Source organism: Ascaphus truei, chromosome 3 (genome assembly GCF_040206685.1).
Source record: "Ascaphus truei isolate aAscTru1 chromosome 3, aAscTru1.hap1, whole genome shotgun sequence".
Taxonomy (NCBI): Eukaryota; Metazoa; Chordata; class Amphibia; order Anura; family Ascaphidae; genus Ascaphus; species Ascaphus truei.
The window spans coordinates 75,075,135-75,096,976 of NC_134485.1; the positions used below are offsets into that span (position 1 = coordinate 75,075,135).

A 21,842-nucleotide genomic window follows, 5' to 3' on the forward strand; every position below is an offset into this window, starting at 1 on the left:
AGTGCCAAGGTGTCCCTTGTAAAGTATTGCAAAACCTGACCTGTTTAGGAGCGTTTAGGTCCCCAAGGTTAATACTTTATTAAAGTAAGGTTCAGAGGGTGTTATCCTGTATGTATAAAAATCCATGCAGTTAAGCATTTGCGTAGGAGACATGATGGCTACCCCAACCTTCTAGCTTCAAAGGGAATCCAGGATATTGAGATGCCGGGCCATTTGGTTGCCAGGAGGGGCAGAGGAAAAGGCCTCAATAGCCATTTGGGTTTTTCCCAGACTTAGCAAGGGGTTAGCTGGGGGGAAGTTGCTGCTTGTGGGAATATTTCCCTTTGGCTGATTCATATTTCCAGTCCACATGGTTTTTTCAAGCTGGCTCAACACGCCCCCTGTCTCTGACATCATCAGTCAGATGAGCCCTCCTCTGATTGGTTGCTGAGAAATTTCTCAGGCTTTTTGATTGGGCTGTAAGATGTCTGTGAATGAAACTGAGAGGTTTTAAAAAACCTTACGCAGCTCAGATTTGGCAGTTCCCAAGTTCTCAGATTTCTCCCAAGTTTTTAGATTCTCTCAAGATTCTAAAGTTTTTCCAGCAAGAAAGAGGCGAGGCTCTGCTTCAGCAAACTCTGCCTGGAATCTATGCAGTTACAAGACTATTGAGGGTAAACGTCTGGATGTTGAAGTCCCTGCACCTAGTAGAGTATAGTTTTGTTACCCCAGTCCCAAGTAAGTGTGCTTTTTTCTGTATTTTGTGTAGCATTGTGTGTTTGCCTATTTTAAGTGAATAAATTACAATTTAGTAAAGCAATCGAGACGAGGAAAAAGCGGAGCACTGTGAGAACAAGTAAGAGGGGGGCTACGAACCTTGCATGAATAAAAAGTCCTTTATTAATCCGGCGTCTGTAGAGGGAGAGGGGGTTGGCCCGGTATTAAAGGGGTTGCACCCCATATGGCCACCTCACCAGGGAGGCAAGGGGTTAACTGGACTGCGGTCCAGGAATGTGGCTTACACCTTGTCATGTCAGGAAAATGTATGTTCCCCTGTTCCCATGTTTCATTATAATCCTGAATTTTAATGTTTTAAAGTGCATTTCTGTATCTCCAGTTCTGGAGGTCGCAGAGAGTTGATATTTGGCCAATGTGTGGAGTCACTGTAGGCATTAAGAACTGGCAAATTTCGACCCACTGAGCCCACCAGAATGGAACTTATTAATATGTGTAGATATTAAGGTGTATATGTATGATATTTTGGATCTGTTCTGAAAATGCAGACTCCATCTGCTATGCTAATGGTCATGAAGGGCAGCCGGCTGATTGAGCCTAAGCACTGTGATCAAAAGTTAACTGCCCTGATTGTTTACACTAAGCACTAATCAACAGATCAAGTACTAATCAACAGATTCTGCCACTCTAATTGTTACCTGAGGGCGGAAAATCATCAAACTGGAGTGGTTTGTAAGTGTTATGTCTACACCTACAAACAATGCAGATCCTACCAGATACTTAATTTGGTAGACTGGTCGTCGGCCCTGATTTAATTATGGGGCTACAGAAATAAGACACTCAAAGTCCCAGTACACATGGGCTAATAAACTGGGGGGCATGGGTTAATCTTTGTCTCCACGTTAGGGATTGGATACAGATAATTGTTCACCAATAGTCTGTATTCAATGTTAAGAATAGGGTTACACAGGTATATAAACTGTGTCAACCCTACAGTTTTGAGTTGTGCTTCTGATTCCACCTGGAATGTCACCGGATTGCTGGAGAATTGCTAGCTGATACTTCTCCATCCCCCAACCCTAAGTAAGTGTTACCTTCTTGTCTGTTAATTGTACTATATTGCTGTCTTCACCTTTTTAAGGAATAAATATATTTTATTATATCTAAGCCTCGTTCAGTTCAACCCAGATATTTGGTGTTCATTATATCTTGTCATAAGCTACCGTGACAAGCTCTATAATTAACTGGTGGCAAGCGGTGGGATTGAACTGAACCTGTATTACAGTGTACTGTGGGACCCTGTAATATAGTGAGAACTCGAAGGGAATTGCGAGTTCTTGGGACTAAAGATATTGAACACACAGTAGTGCAACAGTTAACACAAGTTGTAACACCACCTCACTGCTGCGACCGTGAACCATGAGCAAGGCTGAAGGCTCATCCAACATGAGGACCCGAGCTCAGCTGAAGGACAAGTGCCGTGAATATGGACTGCCCTATGAGAACCAGGAGGTCGCAGACATGGTTGACGCAATCGGTGACTATGAAGCCCGGCTTGCAGAGCCTCAGGATACGGCTCAGCTTGCCCTTATACAGCCACCCGGAGATCAGGGAAGGAACCCAGTGCCGGGGCGGCGGAATCTCGGGGAGGGAACGAGTGCACCTCCCGGGAGCAGTGCAACAGGAGGGGTACTGGTTGCTGTGGCTACCAGTCCGTTCACCCCTGAAATGTTGGCACTAATTACTGCGTGGGGTGACAGAGGTACACCGGAGGAGCGGCTGCAGTTTATCACTATGGCAGTGAACAGACCCGCTTATTGCCCCCCTGTCCAACCCAACAACGATGAACTCAAACTGGATCAGCACCATCTTACCAAGTTCGTGGAAGGTACTGATCAGATAGACAGTTTTCTAAAGAACTTTGAAACACAGTGTCGGCGGTACAAAGTGCTTCCCCAGCATAGGGTTGCACGTTTGGACCCCTTACTGTCCGGCTTTGCTAAGCAGACGATGATGGTGCTTCCAGATGAGTATGCTGATGACTATTACCACCTGAAAGAACTGTTATTGTTTCAGTACGGTTTTACCCCTGAAGCCTACCGGGGTAAATTCCGGCAGGAAGAGAGGCAGCCCCAGGAGTCCTATGTTACCTACGTGACCCACATGGCTTTGTACGAGATACGCTGGGTGGAGGGCTATGAGGTACGGACTTACCAATGCCTGCTGGACCTCATCTTTCAGGAGCAGCTCATGCAGCAGTGCCCGCCGGCGGTGAGGGCTTGGGTGTACGACAAGAAGTCGAAGACTTACCAGGAGGCGGCGAGGCTTGCAGACGACTATGTGGCCAGCCGAGCCCTGAGGACCACGAAAGCAGTAGCCAAGGCGGCGGTTGTGGCAGCACCGGGCAGAAAGTCTGCCAATACCCCCCAATGGACTCAGAGGCCGCCTGCGGGCAGCAGTCCACCGAAGGCGGGGGAGCTCCGGCACGAGCGCCGGTGCTACAACTGCAACCGCCCTGGTCACATCAGACCAGATTGCCCGGAACCCCTGCGTTCCGGCGGACCCCATCAGGGGCAACGCACCCCAGCTGCGAAGCCGGTAGCCCGCGTGCGGGAGGCTTCCACCAAAGACTCCGGACCGGTCATGGAACCAACTCCCAGCGAGACGTCCCATGCAACGCCTGTCCCGGTTTCATCGGTGCCTACAGCCAGGAGCGGAGGACATCTCAGCGCGGACCTGCAGCAGACGGACGGACGGAGCAAACATCTCACCCCGGTCACAGTCGGTGACCGGCAAGCAGTCGGCTTGATGGATTCAGGAGCTGCAGTGACCCTGGTCCGACCTGATATGGTCCGGCCAGAGGAATTGATCCCAGGCCCTGGGATACAGATCACTGTGGCCGACGGAGAGCCACGTTTCCTGCAAGTGGCCAGAATCTTTTTGGATTGAGGGGAGGGCCAGAGTGTGCGGGAGGTGGGGGTTTTACCCGGTTTGGATGCTGAAGTTCTTCTTGGAAACGATCTGGGTCCGATGACCTGCACTACGACTGAGTGCCCAAACCCGCTGCAGTGGCGGCGGTTACCCGGAGCCAGACAGCGGCAATGGCGGCGGTGCCAGTCCCCCAGCCTTTGGGACCAACGTTAGCGGAAGGTGCAGAGGAGCCCGGGGAGGTAAGCCTGGAGCAGTTGCAACCACAGACTGACTTACTGTTTCCCCTCACCCTTACCCATTCTCCGGACAATGACATGACTGGGGGGTGGCCAGAATTAGGGGCCCAGTTTAGGGAGGCAGTGAATACAGACCCTACACTGGCCGGTGTGAGACTTCGGGCGTCCGAATCTCAGGCAGGGGAAGGCACTGAGCACTGCCTATGGTATAAGGGACTCCTGTATAGAGAAGAAGGGAACCCAGGGATAGAGGAGGGATTGACCGGTAAGCGACTGCTAGTAGTGCCCCAGGGGTACCGACAGCAACTGTTACGGGTAGCTCACTCTATTCCATTAGCGGGACATCAGGGGGTCAACAGAACACAAGCCCGGTTATTACAGCGTTACTACTGGCCGGGGGCATCTCGAGATGTGGGCAATTTCTGCCGCTCTTATGATGCCTGCCAGCGAGTGGGTAAGGCGGGCGACCATGTGAAGGCACCCCTGAAACTCCTACCAATAATAGGGGAACTCTTCCAGGATATAGCGATGGATCTTGTAGGACCCCTTATGATTCCTAGCAGGTCAGGGAATCGCTACATCCTCACGGTGGTGGATTTTGCCACCCAGTACCCTGAGGCGGTAGCGCTTGGCACCATAGGCAGCGTTGCTGAACATTTTTTCTAGGGTAGGTTTCCCTAGTGAGGTCCTAACCGATCAGAGGTCGCAGTTCATGAGTGAACTGTTACATTGTCTTTGGGATGCATGCGGTGTACAGCACCGGCGCACTACCCCTTACCATCCCCAGACAAACTGATTATGTGAGAGGTTTAATGGTACCCTGAAGCAGATGCTTCAGACCTTTATAGAGGCGGAGGGGAAAGACTGGGAGATTCATTTACAGCACTTGCTGTTTGCCTACCGAGAGGTACCGCAGGAATCTACAGGCTTCTCCCCCTTCGAGCTAGGGTACGTGGACCTCTGGACCTATTCCATGAGAGAAGGGGAGGCTACTGCTACTGATGCTTCAGTGATCCAGTATGTAGTAGATCTCCGAGACCGGTTAGAGATGCTCATGGGGGTGGCCCAGGACCACCTAAACCAGGCAGAAGCAATGGTATGACCGGCATGCCCGTTGCAGGGAATTCATCCCAGGACAGCAGGTGCTTGTTTTCAAACCCACTCGGGAGAACAAGTTGATGGCTGCCTGTTCGGGACCGTACCCGGTTATCCGAAAGGTGAATGAGTACAACTACGTTGTACAGGTAGAGCCTGAGAGGCATAAGACATATCATGTTGAAAGAATACAGAGCACCAAGTATGGGAGCAGTGATGGCCATTTGTAGCCCACTGCTGGAGGATAAGGCGAGCAATGCTCTGCCTGATCACCTAGGGGAGGCTAGACAGGGAAACACTGTGGAGCAGGTAGAGATAGGGGCACAGTTGAGTGCTAAGCAGCAGGTAGAAGCCAGGGACATGCTAGCTAAGTTTAGGGCCCTCTTCACTGACATGCCAGGGACCACACATCTCACAAAACACCCAGTACACACAGGGGATCTGCAGCCTCTGCATAAGCACGCTTATAGAGTGTCAGCAGAGGTCAAGACCAGTATGAAGAGGGAGATAGAGGAGATGCTGACCCTAGGGGTAATTACTCCGTCCCAGAGTCCTTGGGCAAGCCCGGTAGTTCTAGTTCCTAAGAAGGACAAGACCACCCGGTTTTGTGTGGACTACCGCTTGCTCAACGCTGGGACAGTGTCAGATGCCTACCCCATGCCCCGCATGGATGAGTTACTAGATGAACTCGCGGCGGCAAGGCAAGGTATCTGACCACCATGGATTTGAGCAAGGGCTATTGGCAAGTCCCCCTGACCCCTGAGGCTAGGGAGAAGTCCGCATTCATCACTCCAAGTAGTCCATTTGGGATGAAGAATGCCCCGGCTACCTTCCAACGCCTGTCAATAGGTTACTGGAAGGGATGCAGAGCTATGCCAGGGCTTACTTAGATGAGATTGCTGTCTTTAGTAATTCCTGGGACTCCCACTAGGACATGTAGCTGCGGTGCTGGATAGGATCAGGGAGGCTGGGCTTACCTTGAAACCCACTAAGTGTATGGTATGGATGGCAGAGGTCTTGTACTTAGGGCACAGGGTGGGTGGAGGGCACCTCAAACCAGAGCCAGCCAAGGTAGAAGCCATAGTTCAGTGGCCTGTTCCAAAAACCAAGAAACAGGTCATGGCATTTTTGGGCACCGCAGGGTATTATAGGAAGTTTGTTCCACAGTACAGCGCCGTGGCCAAACCCCTGACTGAGTTGACTAAGAAGCAGCTGCCTGTGCTTATTACCTGGACTCCTGACTGTGAAACTGCTTTCCAGGCACTGAAAACTGCGCTCGCTGGGGCCCCCATACTGGCTGCCCCGGACTATACCAAACATTTCCTTATACAGACTGATGCCTCGGACTATGGCATTGGGGCTGTGTTGAGCCAAGTGGGGGACGACGGTAGAGAGCACCCTGTGGTGTACCTCAGCCGAAAACTACTCCCCAGAGAGGTGGCCTATGCCACCATTGAGAAAGAGTGCTTGGCCATTGTGTGGGCACTCAAAAACTCCAGCCCTATGTGTATGGAAGGGCTTTCACGGTCCTCACACAACCCCCTGAGTTGGCTGCAGAGGGCATCAGGGGAGAATGCCAAGTTGCTAAGGTGGAACTTGGCCTTGCAAGAGTTTGAATTTACCATTCAGCACAAAAAGGGTAGTGAAAACAGCAATGCTGATGGACTTTCACATCAGGACTATCCCTCTGAGACTGAGTTCATTAATGGTGCCAGCAGTGCCCCACTCCCCGTTAGGGCCAGTGGGCCACAGGTCACCCATTAAGAAGGGGAGGTGTAGAGGGAGAGGGGGGTTGGCCCGGTATTAAAGGGGTTGCACCCCATATAGCCACCCCTTGACCTCACCAGGGAGGCAAGGGGTTAACTGGACTGCGGTCCAGGAATGTGGCTTACACCTTGTCATGTCAGGAAAATGTATGTTCCCCTGTTCCCATGTTTCATTATAATCCTGTATTTTAATGTTTTAAAGTGCATTTCTGTATCTCCAGTTCTGGAGGTCGCAGAGAGTTGATATTTGGCCAATGTGTGGAGTCACTGTAGGCATTAAGAACTGGCAAATTTCGACCCACTGAGCCCACCAGAATGGAACTTATTAATATGTGTAGATATTAAGGTGTATATGTATGATATTTTGGATCTGTTCTGAAAATGCAGACTCCATCTGCTATGCTAATAGGTCATGAAGTGCAGCCGGCTGATTGAGCCTAAGCACTGTGATCAAAAGTTAACTGCCCTGATTGTTTACACTAAGTACTAATCAACAGACCAAGTACTAATCAACAGACTCTGCCACTCTAGTTGTTACCTGAGGGCGGAGAATCATCAAACTGGAGTGGTTTGTAAGTGTTATGTCTACACCTACAAACAATGCAGATCCTACCAGATACTTAATTTGGTAGACTGGTCGTCGGCCCTGATTTAATTATGGGGCTACAGAAATAAGACCCTCAAAGTCCCAGTACACATGGGCTAATTAGCTGGGGGGCATGGGTTAATCTGTGTCTCCACGTTAGGGATTGGATACAGATAATTGTTCACCAATATTCTGTATTCAATGTTAAGAATAGGGTTACACAGGTATATAAACTGTGTCAACCCTACAGTTTTGAGTTGTGCTTCTGATTCCACCTGAAATGTCACCGGATTGCTGGAGAATTGCTAGCTGATACTTCTCCATCCCCCAACCCTAAGTAAGTGTTACCTTCTTGTCTGTTAATTATACTATATTGCTGTGTTCACCTTTTTAAGAAATAAATATATTTTATTATATCTAAGCCTCGTTCAGTTCAACCCAGATATTTGGTGTTCATTATATCTTGTCATAAGCTACCATGACAGCGTCATCGGGAGAAAAAATGTACAGCTCGGATGCGTTTTGCGCAACAGCGCTTTGACAGCCTGCAGATTGTACCTGCTGTGAGTATGCCGGAGTTTCTTCTTCATTTGAGTGACTATGTATACCAATAGTGTGTAACTCTAGGGAGTTAGACCAGGGCATTTGACAAGACGGTGTGTTCATATACAGTCTACTCTTATCTACACCCAGGACATTCAAAGTATTGACTCCTCATCTTTGAGTTTATTTATACACTCCAACACAGTGGCATTTACGTTGACTCACATGGTCCTTTTCAATACAAGTTCTTTATTTCCAAGGATATTTTACGCAAAGTTTGAGCACTGACACAGAGAACTTTGTTTCTCACCACAAACTAAATTACAATTTATTTAATCATTTTGCTTTGCTCAGTGATATGATCCCGGTATAAAGGTGTAATTGCCTGGTCTCCCGTGACAATAATGCTTTTTGTCCAGTAATAATAGTGCATTTTTGGATTAATGGCGCATGATGTATTCGGGTCTTGGTGAACTATACTGTTGGCTTCCAGTGTAACAAATGACATTATGGATCCAAGATAGCAGCCTGCTGGTACCTCAATCAACTTTATTTTGTTTAGCATTTTGAACATTTTGAGACACAGTTGCAGTAAGTGAGATTTAACGTTATAGTAATTAAGCTGTGTGTTACGGTCATTGTTTGAAATGCATAATTCCCTCCTCCAGAAAACAGATTATGTTAAAGAAACTAGAAATACCAATAATGTTTTTAGGTTCATTGAGTTTAATTTTCACTCTACTTTTCGCTGTGAGAACTGTTGAATATTTCAGTGTATAATAATGAGAAAAATTATTTCACCTTTTTCTGAATGTGTTAATTCTGTTCTCTACGCAGAAATGACATCAGAACATTTACCCTATACAAAATATGTTGTAAATATACAGCTGAAAAATGCCCAGTTTCATGAAATAATAATAATAAAAAATAAAAAACTAAATAATCTCCACAAAATTTACATTTTAAAATTTACAGTTACAGCTATGTGGAATTATGCAAGACTATATGTGTATTGCTTGACTGACCATCGATCAGGTTCTAGTTCAGTAAAAAGGGCCTGATTTAGGAAGAATAAAACGGGTTTAGCAATAATAAACAATCTCAATTGTAGTTAATTTGCCTTAAATCCTGTGCAATACTGCTAGTCACAGAATATTTCTATATTCTATTTTTTTTCCTTACAAAAACCCCCCAACTTTAAAGGTGAATTTAGTTCATTAATGACCAATCCTGAAAGCGAGATTGATGCACTATACTTTAGAGCAGATTACCAACCTTATTTGTTTTTTTATTTTGCTAGCTGTTCTTGATTTTATTTAAACAGGTCCAAAGCTTGCAGCTTTGTTCAAATGGCAATCTTGTCATGTCATGTCATGTCCTGGGGGATGGAGGGTGGGAAGGGAGAGGTGAGGGTGGGGGCAGGGTTAGGGGAGGTAATATCTTCTCTCCGTGAAGTGTTCAGGGTGGAGGCTGCATGGGTCATGGACCGCCAGATTCCGGCAAGCTCTAGGACAGGTGTTTTGGGGGGAGAGCAAGGTGCTGGCGGGAGTAGTTCCTGTATCAGTAGCCAGGATTGAGGCGTGTCCAGTTCCAGTGGGGTTGGGGCACAGGAGGGATATAGCAGGCTGGGGGTTAGTGTAGCCAGTAGTTCAGCAGTAGTAGTTTTAAGGAAGGATCCTTGGGTCTGGCGACCCTGCTGGGTTTAACTTTGCCACAGGCCACTAAAGAAAAAATGTGGGCAGGGGTATATGTCAAGATATGAACTTATTTGCAGGGTCATAAGGATTTGTTGGAGAAGGTGGTAAAAAAGGCAATAATAAGGATGAGGAGAATCATCAATAGGATTTTTAAACAAAAAAGTACTTTTAATGACGCAAATTTCCCAGAAAAAGGTTTTTTTTGTCAGGGTGATGCAGATGGGCTGCGTATTCTGTTCCGGCGAGATCCAGGAGTGGCCTTTGTTTTCCGTGACTAACCCAGGGTGTCTGCAGCAAGAGAGGATCTCAGTGGCCGCGAGGTGAGAAGCGAAGGCAAATGGGGTCACAGGCAGAGATCAGGGCAGGCGGCGAAGTATCATCGTCGGGGTCACATTTAGAGGTCACCCTCCACGGAAGAGCAGCTGAGTGTTTATGGCTGACAGAAAGAAGAGATATGTGTAAGTTTTAATATTTCACACTAGGGTATGTGTGCGCCCACAGTTTCCCTTTATAATATGGGAACTCTGATACTGGCTTTAGCCAGCTTTTAATTACACTAAATCACAAAAGCATATGCTTCATTTATTTAACCCCTTCAGGGCATTTTTACATGTCTCAAACCGTTTAGTCCACGGGACAATAAGAAATTACATATATTTAGTGTAGGTGCCTGCTAAATGGAGTCTACCTTGACGAGGTTGGCAGGCTTGAATCATATTTTGATGAAAAGATCCAACCAAAAGACTCCTTTGTTACACAGACTTATGTTCTAATTGTAAACATGTCACTAGTATAGTTTAGCCCAATTTAGTAGGAGCGCAGGATCTGTTCTTTTTGTTTTCTGTACTAGAATAATGAATATCATAAATATTTGGAGTAGGATTTATCTAAATCCACACTTAGTGGTAGAGTATAAACTCTATGGTGAGATAGGAGAAGAGAAACACATTTGAAATCAGAGATCTATTGATTCATTGGTATGGATTGTCTGAAGACGAAAGTGTAAATAAATTGATCTTTTGGGGCCATTAGTAGAGAACTAGTCCCAGAGGCTCAGAACACTGAAAAAAGAAAACAAAATACATACATTATATATATATATATATATATATATATATATATATATATATATATATATATATATATATATATATATATTATTGATTCAGACGGAGACAGGCAGTAAGAACCTTAAAACACATTGTTCAGAAAAATCTTAAAGAACATAATCTAAAAAATTTCATCTATCAGGAAATGTGAGTGCTTGTGTCCAACTGTTCATTTAAACTATTGGGTATGAGTATCTAATTTGAAGATCCAATAGGTCTCTTGACGGCATAGAGTCCTGAACCTATCACCACCTAATTTTGAGATAGGGATGTGTTCACGACCCATGATCTTCAGAGTAGAGGTATCTTTGAAGTGTTTATTACAAAAATGTTCGGGAACGCCGTGTGATTGTGTTCCCTTCAAAATGCTACATCTATGTTCTAGAAAGCGAACCAACAAGGGGCGAGGGGTGTGACCAATATAATATAGGTTCCAACCACAGGTAATCAAATACATGATTTGTTCTGCAATTATTTTGTCCCTTAACAGGGAAAATGCCATTGGTCTTAAAATTCTTAAATGGATTATCAGTCATCAGAAACTGACAGGTTAAAAACCTGGAAGTCCCACATTTAAAGTTGTCTATTTTAGATAGCGGGTTGTAAGTGTCTACATTAGAAATCACACTTTTGGCTTTACGAAAAACAACATTGGGTCTTAATGAGAGATTTTTTTAACACAGTCTCCTACAAGTATTCTCCAATGTTTGTTAAGAATGGATTTAATGTGGGACGCTGACTGATTAAACTTTGTGGTAAATACAGGTGTGGTAACATTGCAAGAGATCCATTATATAGATTTAGGATTGGTAACAAAAGTAAAAATAAGACCAAAATCTTTAGTATTGAAATGGGCAAAGTTTGGTGAGTTCTAACTTCTCCCCATCCCAAATAATAATATAGCAGGGTACTCCCTCTTACCTCTGTAGGAAGCCGGAAGGATCAGGGGAAGTTGCGGTGGCCATTTTGCGGTTGGCACCGCGTGTTATTATCAGACTGTGTAGCACGTGCAGTGGCTATCTTGTGGTTGGCACCGCCTTAAGTGGAGGTCCTGCAGATCAGGATTTCCTCCACGGGACGGGAGGCAGCGAGGCAGTCTAGACAGATCTGTGGAAGAAGCAGATAGTGTCCAGGGAGCAGTCAAGCTTACTAGACTAGGCCAGAACCTTACGCCCTAGGCCCCAGGCAGTTCCCTCACTGTAGTTAAATATTTTAAGGATCGCCAACAGCATAGAGATTACCCTGTAGTGAGATACTTCAGAGGAGCAGGACAAGCAGACTGTGAGTGAGTTACTCCGGCTAGAGGCAGCACCGCGTTGCGGCCCGGACATGAGGCTTGGTGTCGGAGACCCCGTGGCATGGGACCCGACCCCCCACCTCTCTTGGAAGCATCCCCTGGTTACAGGCCTGTACCAGGAAGGTAGAAGTGCACCAATGATACACGAGGGAGGGTAGCACTAACCTCACATATACACTTGGGACAAGGGAGGCTCTGATGGACATGGGGCTCTAGGTGCCCACGGCACCCTAAGTATTGTGGGGGACAAGCACCCATATTATATTGTACTGTTACTGTGTTATCACTATTGTTATTGCTGTGTTGCATTTTATTATCTTGCATATCCTGTGTGAGTGTGATTTTTGGGGTATACTGTATAGGTATACCGGTTCCCGTGAGGAGCCAACCCGCCAATGCTGGGATCCTCATGGGTGGAGGTGCTGCAGCCATTCACCCCAGGCTCCCCGGGAACGGAGGCTTAGCCTCCTGTAAGTCAAACAGGTAGCACCGTAGCGCATAACGTCTGCAGTTTCCCTTAGGGGTAGGGAAGGGGTGTTATAATAACTATATCATCTATGAAATGGCTATAATACACCAGGCCCGCCCCATATGGGTTGCCCGACCAAACATGTTGGTCCTATCAGCAAACCATAAAAAGGTTGGCATAACTAGGGGTGAATTAATAATACAGAATTAATAAACCAAATGTTCCACTTTCTTTTAAAAGAAAGCAGAAGTGTACTGTATTTTGAACATAATCTCTGCCTTCTATAACTTACATATTGTATAAACTTTTCCATAATGAGGTCAAAAGAGTGTTGTCCCAATATTGCACCGGTTTAGAATTTATTGGAACAGGCACAGCACAACTGCATTTCTGAGCACAGAGTGAAACAGGTTAAGGGAGCATAAGCACCAGAAACCTTTATACAAAATAATGGATTTGTACCTTTTATTAAAGTATCTTACTCTCTACTGTAAGTAGTCAGATCTGTTCTATTGTCTGCTTGTGTGTCCTGATATTTCTGACACAGAATAATATATGAGTACAATGTTTTGCATGAAGATCTCCGGTTTACCTTATCTCTTTGCATGGACTCTTATGCCTATTTATATTAGGTTTTTTTCATATTCAGTACAGTATTTTTGGTACCTACCTTAATCTTCCCCCTCATATATTTGCATATTTTGAGTCACTGACAAAGTTGGAAAATTATCTGATCCAGTAGAATTGAAACCATGGAGACAAGAGACGTACGGAGTTATGTATAATGTTCCCGAAAAGGTATGAGTCTAACTTTCCATTTTTTCCCCCTCATTGTATCCTTGTCAAATGTAAGAAATATGTTAAACACATTTTCTTAACGCCTATTACAAGGTGAAAATTACATATCTTGAGACGTACTGCAATATGTGTGTCAGGTAACGGCTTCAAAACTCCCCCGACAACCCCATAATGTAAATACTCCTTACATCAGTTAGAGAAGCATCCAAGGCAAGAGTAGGTGCTAATATTACACTGAACCATAAGGCCTTTATTATAATTTATATTGTTGGTTTTAAAGCCATTGCAAACTTTTAAATGTTATTGTAACTCTATTTAACCCCCTAAAATGTGTTTCTTTTTGGAAACCGAGCCCATTTTTATATGTATGTAAAAATAATATTTCTGTTTTATTTTATATACTTACATTTTTTATTGAGTTTTCCAACAGTTGTGGGGTGGGGGGAAGAGAGAGGAGAACAGAAATCAAAGGTGGGAGAGGGGGGAGGGGAGGAGTGGTGCAACATTCCCGACGAGCACATATTACCTTAAAAATATTGCTGTTTTAATGTTGTTTTTTCTTTTAAATTAAAAAAAAAATCAGCTTTCTACGAGCACACACTTCAGTGTCAGCATGATGGCGTCGTCGTCACTGCCATCACATCGAACCCCGCGCTTACACAGGCCCTGAGCTCTTTCCCACAACAGTTAAACTGATTGCCGGGAGAGAGCGTGGGGCCTCTGTAAGTGCCTCCTACCTTCTATCCGGCTTCTCCTCTCCGGTATCTCCTCATCGCTGCGATGTCGAGGCGTCCCGTTGCCATGACAATGTGACATAGCAGCATCATATTGCCATGGCAACGTGACGTAGCAGCATCATATTGCCATGACAACATGACATTGCGGTGTCCCATTGCCTTGAACCAAAAAATGGACTGGCTGAAGCCTGACGAATGGACCAGCGGGGCCTGAAACGTTGCTCTATTGTGCATATATAACAGTGTGTGTCTGATAACTTTTCCTCTCCCTGTGTGTGTTGATTTTTTCTGTATCGCTGCTTTTTTTTGATACATTCTAGAAGAAATTTCGTGAGATCAAAAGGAAAACATGTCCTTCATTTTGTTTGATTTACTTTTTGAGTGCTAATCCAATATGGTTTTTGTATGTTTATAAATGTATGCATATGTAGAACGCCAATCACAATGATATTCACTTTTTAATCATACGTGTGTATGTATGTAAGCGCGATTAATGTACATACCGCTTCACAGCAGTAATACACGTGACAATCATAAATGTGGCCCCCTTGCTAAAACCTGATCCTTTTAGCATACATGCTAGGGCAGCACTCTGGCAGTGTAGGGGTTACAATCCTTACACTTGGTCCTGCATGCGAGTTGGCTCTTAGCGAGGCTACAATGTTGCAGCTTCCAGGCACACGAGGCATGACTCATAGAAAGGAAAGATCTAGTAGGCCATGTGACCAGTGGGGTGACTGTTCTGTAACAGTGAATTTTGCCCAGAGACTGGGAGAGGAAAGGTTCCCGCCCCCAGGGCATAGTGTGGTAGTGTGAGGTACTAGTTCTGTATGACTTACAGGGAACTGAAAACCTGATTATTGCTGCTTGGTATACTGATCCTGCTGTGTCTGCTGGTGCTGACAATAAAAGCAATCATCCTGTTTTAAAAGTTCCTGGTGCCCTGTTCTACTTATTCTGCATCTACTCCTCACTACAGCCTTGGCCTGGATCCACCAGAGAAGCTCTGAGACCAGAAGTTAAACTGACTGAGCAACACTACGCTGAAGCAGGTAGAAATCCTGTCAGCAGAGTAGAAAGAGACTGATTCCGTGTACACCCCATCTTCTGCAGCCGGGTGGGGATAGGGTGTTACATAAATAACAAATAATGCAAATAACATAATGGGAATAAGTGCTTCAGACAAAAGTAACATTAAGGAAAAGGTGTCCCTGCTCCGAAGAGCTTATAATCTAATTGTAGGAAGAATGTACAGAGGCTTTCTGGTAAGTGCGTCTGCAGTGGGCCAAGCTTTATGTAGGAGGTGTAGAGTATTAGCTACTCACATGCTTCATTAAGCAGGTGTGTTTTAAGGTGGGTCTTAAAGGTGGATAGAAAGGGTGATAGTCCAATATTGAGGGGAAGGGCATTCCAGAGGTGCGGGGCAGTCAGTGAGAAAGGTTATAGGCTAAGGTTCCACTGGAGGCTGCTGCATGCACGCCTGGCGGCGCGTGCACAGCGTTAGACCGCGATCTGCGGTCTGCAGGCAGAGTTCTCAGGCATGGTGGGGGGGGTGGCCAAAACAGGGAGGGTGGCCATGACAGGTGCAGGGCCATGACGGAACCACAAGCACAGCTCACGAGCCAGATTTTATAAGGAAGAATAACGTTTTAAAACTCATCTATGTGTCCTCCAGTTTTTCTGATATAGATGTAGCCAGGTTCCCCCCTGTCATGGCTGACCCTCTCCTCCCTTTCGGCAGACGCTGTGTACGAGGGAGTGAGGGGGGGCCGGGTGCGCGAAGGAGCGATCCCTGGTAGCTAGGGACGCGAGCGGCGAGCAGGCCGGTTGCCGGGGACGCGATCGGGCCGTCGCTAAGGCCGCGATCGCGTTGCTACCGGCCCGGCGGCTCGGGAAGCAGGGCGCCGCCATGTTAGGGCTGTTGCGCATGCGCAGTGCCCCAACCCAGCGCGGGAGGACCCGATAGTTCGCGCATGCGCGAGATGAGCATGCCAGCCCCCAGGGTGCATAGGGGCAGAGACACCTGATGCCAGGGAGCCTATCAGAAGGCCAGATTCCCCTGCTAGCAAAGAGATACATTTCGCGGGGTTTTGCAGCCACGCACTCACTCAGGATCCGGACCAGCTAGGGGTAGGAGGTAGATGCAGGGGTGAGTGACCCTCTGCATTAGGCCAGCAGCCCCCAAGGTCCCAGTTAGGTCCTGAGCCATCTATTAGCTTGTGGAGCTTAGGGACAGGCCCTAGATAGGGACACTGCCCCATTTATTGGTTGAATAGACAGGGACACAGTGTTGAAGCCGTGCGGCCCTGTGAGGTGGGTTCTGGGCTCAGAACACCACCCAAGACCCTGCGACAAGGAGTGACATTGTTGCGCTGGACTTTCAACCCACGCGGTGTGGAGGACCCCGTCGGATCGTGTGGATTTATATCGCGGTACCCGTGGCTGGAGCCCGGGCAGGTAACCTGCATCTCACGTGCACCAACCAGGCCTATCACCAAACATAGTGGCTGCGCAGTCACACACACACATGTACAGTGGTATTTGACTTTGAGAACACGAGACATTTGGGTGGGGGTTACTGGACACAGGGTGGGGTCACATTGTGGGTGGTTAGCGTCCGCCGTGACGCCTAGAGGTGGTTAGCGTCCGCCGTGACGCCTAGAGGTGGTTAGCGTCCGCCGTGACGCCTAGAGGTGATAGCGTCCGCCGTGACGCATAGTGTGGTTAGCGTCCGCCGTGGCGCAATATGCGGTTATGCTGTTTTGATGTTATGCTGTTTTGATGTTATGCTGTTACGTGATTTGTGTGTTTCCATGCAGTAAAGCCCGTCCTGTTTTATATTCTGTAGTGTTGTGTGGTTGTTCCTGTGAGGGCCTCCTCCCACTCCGTTGGGATCCCTCCCAGGTGGAGGCGTTGCACCTAGAGATGTATGATAAAGATGTACCCCAGGTTCCCCAAGCGGAGGCTTAGGCTCCTGAGAGCCACACAGGTTGCACAGCACGTAGTAGCGGAGGTAGTCATAGGGAAGACCCGTTACATTTGGAGGCGCTGCTGAGAGTGAGACCTGGGGTGCCCGAACTCAGCAAAAATGTCGTTAGGTTACACGTTACCTTCCCGCCAAGAGGTGTACACGTGGGCGGTAAAAAGGCAAGTCCCGCCCTCACAAACCCTTGCTGTAGGACAAGTTCCCGCCAATGCCTCATCCTATGAACTATGTTTAATCCTAATGCAGTACCCAGGCTTAGAAGATGCCAGAATCTTGGGTCGCCGCTCCGACCCCGACGGGTCATGGTGCACCATATTAATCACTGGGGGATGTGAATTGTCGCCACAGCCAGGCCCATCCAACTTGCGTTTCCACGGGGCCCTCAGCTCAGGGTGTCCTGTTATATATCCTGAAATGCCGATAAAACCCGAACCCTGTAGCCCCAGAACAGACCTGCTAGAGACTAGTATGCGCATGTCCCTGTCCCCACCAGAAAGTGTATGCGGGGATGAGGCCAGTGTATTATCCTGTGCTAATTGTCGCTCAAGCAGACGGAGCTCCAGCCCCAGTAGAATGGGAGAAATCCAATTACTAGCCCAGGCCATCCAACAACTGGGTAGGCCCAAGCACGAATCCCCTTCCCCTCAGCCATACCGCAAGTTAAAGCTCTTTTCAGGGGTAAACCCTACTCCCACTGGTGAAGAGGCTTTTGATGTTTGGAAGGAATATGCTTCACAGGTACTGGAAGAGTGGACCTGTCCTGATGAGGTGAAAAGACAACGAATCATGGAGTGCCTGCGCCCGCCTGCGTCCACTACCATCAAGATGTATAAAGATCAGCATACGGGGGTTACCGCACATCAGATGATGGAGTCGCTTACCCGGGCATATGGTAAGGAAGATGATGTGAGTGAACTATGGACTAAGTATTACAATCTCCGCCAGAAAGAGGGGGAAGACCTATCCGAGTTCATACAACGGATCCAATTGCTCTTGTGGGAGCTACGTTCCCGCCAAGTCATCAAGGCCTCAGAAGTAAATGAGTATAGGCGCACTCAATTCCTGCGGGGAGCCATACCCACGCACCATATCGTGATAATGCTCAGACGCACGCTACAGAAGGGAGACCCCCCTACTCTAGAAGACCTACTGGATGAGGTGAAGGGTCATGAGGCCTATACTAGGTTGCATACGCCCAAGAAGGCCAAAGACCCGCGCAAGGATGAGACCAAGGAAGCAACAGTGCCCAAAGCAAAGGGGAGCAAGAGCGGTAAGGATACGGCCACCCCGGAGGTGCCTAGGTCCGCTCCCAGGTCGCTTGACGGTCCGGGTCCCCGCCCAGACTTCCGTTGCTTCAACTGTGGCGAGCAGGGCCATGTTGCAAGGAACTGTTCAAACCCCACTAAGGCCCAGACCTACACCGTGACCGTGCGGAAGGCAAGCTCGTCCCTATCAACCACACCCGAAGATGTTGCCGAGGAGTCGGGGGGGCCTTCCACGGAGGAGACGCCCCCGGCCGATGCTTACTGCCGAGTAGGGCCCACCGCTGTAATAAGAGTCGTCGTGGAGGGGATATACTCTTCAGCACTTCTGGACACTGGATCACAGGTGACCATCATCTACCGTCCATTCTACGACCAGCACCTCAGCCATCTTCCCTTGCAGTCAGCCGAAAAGATGAAGTTATGGGGACTGAGTAAAGATGATTATCCCATAGACGGAATAGTAGCGGTCAAGCTGGATATCTTGCAGTTGAACACTAACAAGTCGCATCCCATGCTGGTGGAAGCTTTGGTCTGTCCAGAGGCTCGAGAACATCCCAGTGCCCCCATCATACTAGGCACGAATGCCGATATTGTGAGGTCGGTGATTCGCTCATTCCTACAAGAAGCCGGTGAGCTACCGTTGTCATCCCTGAATATAGCCCCTGGCCTGCGGGAAGAATGCTATAGGGTGGCGTATGAGGAACAGTATGGTGAAATCTTTAATCAAGAGCGAGGGTTATTGCAGATTCCACCAGGGGGAGTGAGGCACGTGACAGCGCTGATCAAGTACCCCAGTCGGCACGAACACGACCGATACTTCTCGCTAGAGACCCTCCCCGAGTCTGAGAATCAGTGGGGATACCGAATGATACCTGAAGTACGGGATTGGCCATCTACTGTCCCTAGGAAGATTACCGTGTCTATCCAGAACATGTCTCTCCATACCGTGCCGCTGGAAGTAGGACAAAGGTTGGGTAGAATTTATCCTGTGGATCCTGTAGACGATCCAGTGACCGTTCACACTGCCCGTGTGGGAGAAGAGGCCGAGGCACTACAATTCGACTTCGGAGAGTCTCCCCTGGGAGAAGCATGGAAAGAGAAGCTATGTGCTCAGTTGAGAGAGAGACGAGATGTGTTCTCTACTAGTGAGATGGACGTGGGATGCAGCAGAAGCGCTCAGCACACGATTCGTCTGAATGATGACACGCCATTTAGGGAAAGGTCGCGCCGCTTAGCTCCCAGAGATGTGGAGGATGTGCGGGGTGTCCTGAACGAGATGGAAACGGCCGGCATAGTGACCGGATCTCGGAGTCCCTATGCCTCACCGATTGTGGTGGTACGAAAGAAGAATGGGTCTGTTCGATTGTGCGTGGACTACAGAACATTGAACAGACGTACTGTGCCTGACCAATACACGCTACCCCGAATAGAGGAGATTCTCAGCGCACTGTCCGGAAGCCAGTGGTTTAGCGTGTTGGACCTTCGATCTGGGTATTACCAGGTTCCGATGAGCCCTACTGATCAAGAAAAGACGGCGTTCGTCTGTCCCCTGGGATTTTATCAGTTCACTCGGATGCCCCAAGGTATCTGTGGCGCTCCAGCCACTTTCCAACGGCTTATGGAAAAGACGATTGGAGATATGTGTCCGCGTGAGTGTTTGGTCTATCTAGACGACATAATCGTGTTCGGAGCCACCCTTGAAGAACACGAGACTAGGCTGATGAAAGTATTGGATCGCTTAGGGAAAGAAGGCCTGAAGCTCTCATTGGATAAGTGCCGCTTCTGTCGAACATCGGTCACTTATGTGGGTCATATCGTGTCCGCAGACGGAGTGGCCACCGACCCGGCCAAGGTGGAGGCGGTGGTGAATTGGCCAAGACCCGAGAATGTGCTGGAGCTGAGGTCATTTCTCGGGTTCTGTGGATATTATAGAAGATTCGTGGATGGATACTCCAAGAAGGCAGCTGTGCTGAACGATCTGCTGAAGGTCTATCCAGAGGAACCCAAGCAGAAGAGGACCCCCCCAAGGACCCCCTTCGGGGATCGGTGGACGCCGGCTTGTGAGGAAGCATTTAAGAGGCTGAAGAATAGTTTAACAGAGGCTCCCGTTCTAGCATATGCTGACCCGGAGAAGCCTTACATTCTGCACGTGGATGCCAGCCTTAACGGATTGGGAGCTGTGCTACACCAGAAGTACCCCACTGGGCTTCGTCCCGTGGCATATGCAAGTAGAAGTTTGACTCCCAGTGAAAAGAATTATCCAGTTCACAAATTGGAGTTCCTCGCCCTCAAATGGGCCATATCTGACAAACTACATGATTACCTATATGGGGTCACCTTCGAGGTCCGAACAGACAACAATCCGCTGACCTATGTACAAACCACGGCCAAATTAGATGCGACCGGTCACAGATGGTTGGCCACCCTCGCCAATTACCAGTTTTCTATGAAATATAAGCCTGGACCTCTCAATATAGGAGCCGATGCTCTATCTAGGAGATCGGGACTGGGCGAGACCGCCGACGATGGCCCTTGGGAAGAAATTCCAGGACCAGGAATGAGAGCTATGTGTTCCACTGCTGCTATTGTAAACGACCGAGTGGCATTCTCCGAGCTACGAGTAGTGGATTCTTTAGGGTGTCGACCTCAAGCCCTTCCAGAAGCTTACTGCCACCCTGATGGCATGGGTCTAACACAAGACGTCATCTTCACGGTGAAGGAACTGGTACTAGCACAGACACATGATCCTGCGGCTAAGGCTGTCCGCGAGGCCCTACACAAAAATGACTCTGCACTGGTGAAACGGGCTCCTCGCGAGGATGTGGGTCTTCTCATGAGAGAATGGGATAAGTTTGAGATGGATAACGGCCTACTCTATAGGGTTGTTCAATTCCACAATCATCCTGACCGTCGACAACTATTTCTACCTCGGCGTATGCAAGGTCTCGTTTTAAGATCACTACATGATGATCATGGACATTTGGGGGTGGATAAGACCTTGGGTTTAGTGCGAGACCGGTTCTTCTGGCCTAGGATGCGGGAGTCAATTGAACAACACTGCAGAAAATGTCTACGGTGCATTCATAGGAAGACCCTTCCCACCCGTGCTGCTCCAATGGGCCATCTCAAAAGTGCTGGGCCTATGGATTTAGTTTGTATGGACTTTTTGTGCATAGAGCCAGATTCAAAGGGTATAGGAAATGTGCTAGTAGTGACAGATCACTACACTCGATACGCTCAAGCCTTCCCCACGAAGGACCAGAAGGCTACCACAGTGGCTAAAGTGCTGTGGGAGAAGTATTTTGTGCATTATGGTCTGCCCAGCAGGATGCACTCTGACCAGGGACGGGATTTTGAGAGCAAGCTGATCAAAGAGTTGCTAACACTGTTGAACATTCAAAAGTCCAGGACTACTCCCTACCACCCGGAGGGAGATGCTCTCCCTGAAAGATTTAATCGGACATTGCTGGACATGCTAGGCACTCTGAAAAATTCCCAAAAAGGAGAATGGAGTAAACATGTTGAGGCCTTGGTGCATGCCTACAATTGCACTAGGCACGAGTCCACCGGATACACCCCATACTTCATGATGTTCGGGAGAGAAGCCAGACTG

At 47.9% G+C, this 21,842-nt stretch overlaps 1 long non-coding RNA gene across 2 annotated transcripts in view; it reads right to left on the minus strand.

Moving 5' to 3' along the window:
* Positions 1-8,751: 8,751 nt before the first annotated feature.
* Positions 8,752-21,842, minus strand: part of LOC142490930 (uncharacterized) — a 50,525-nt gene continuing 37,434 nt past the window's right edge. For both annotated transcript variants that reach the window (XR_012800155.1, XR_012800156.1), the window contains 2 exons: positions 11,599-11,784; positions 8,752-10,004 (listed from right to left, as the gene is read on the minus strand). This is a non-coding gene — a long non-coding RNA (uncharacterized LOC142490930). The remainder of the gene's footprint in view (positions 10,005-11,598; positions 11,785-21,842) is intronic.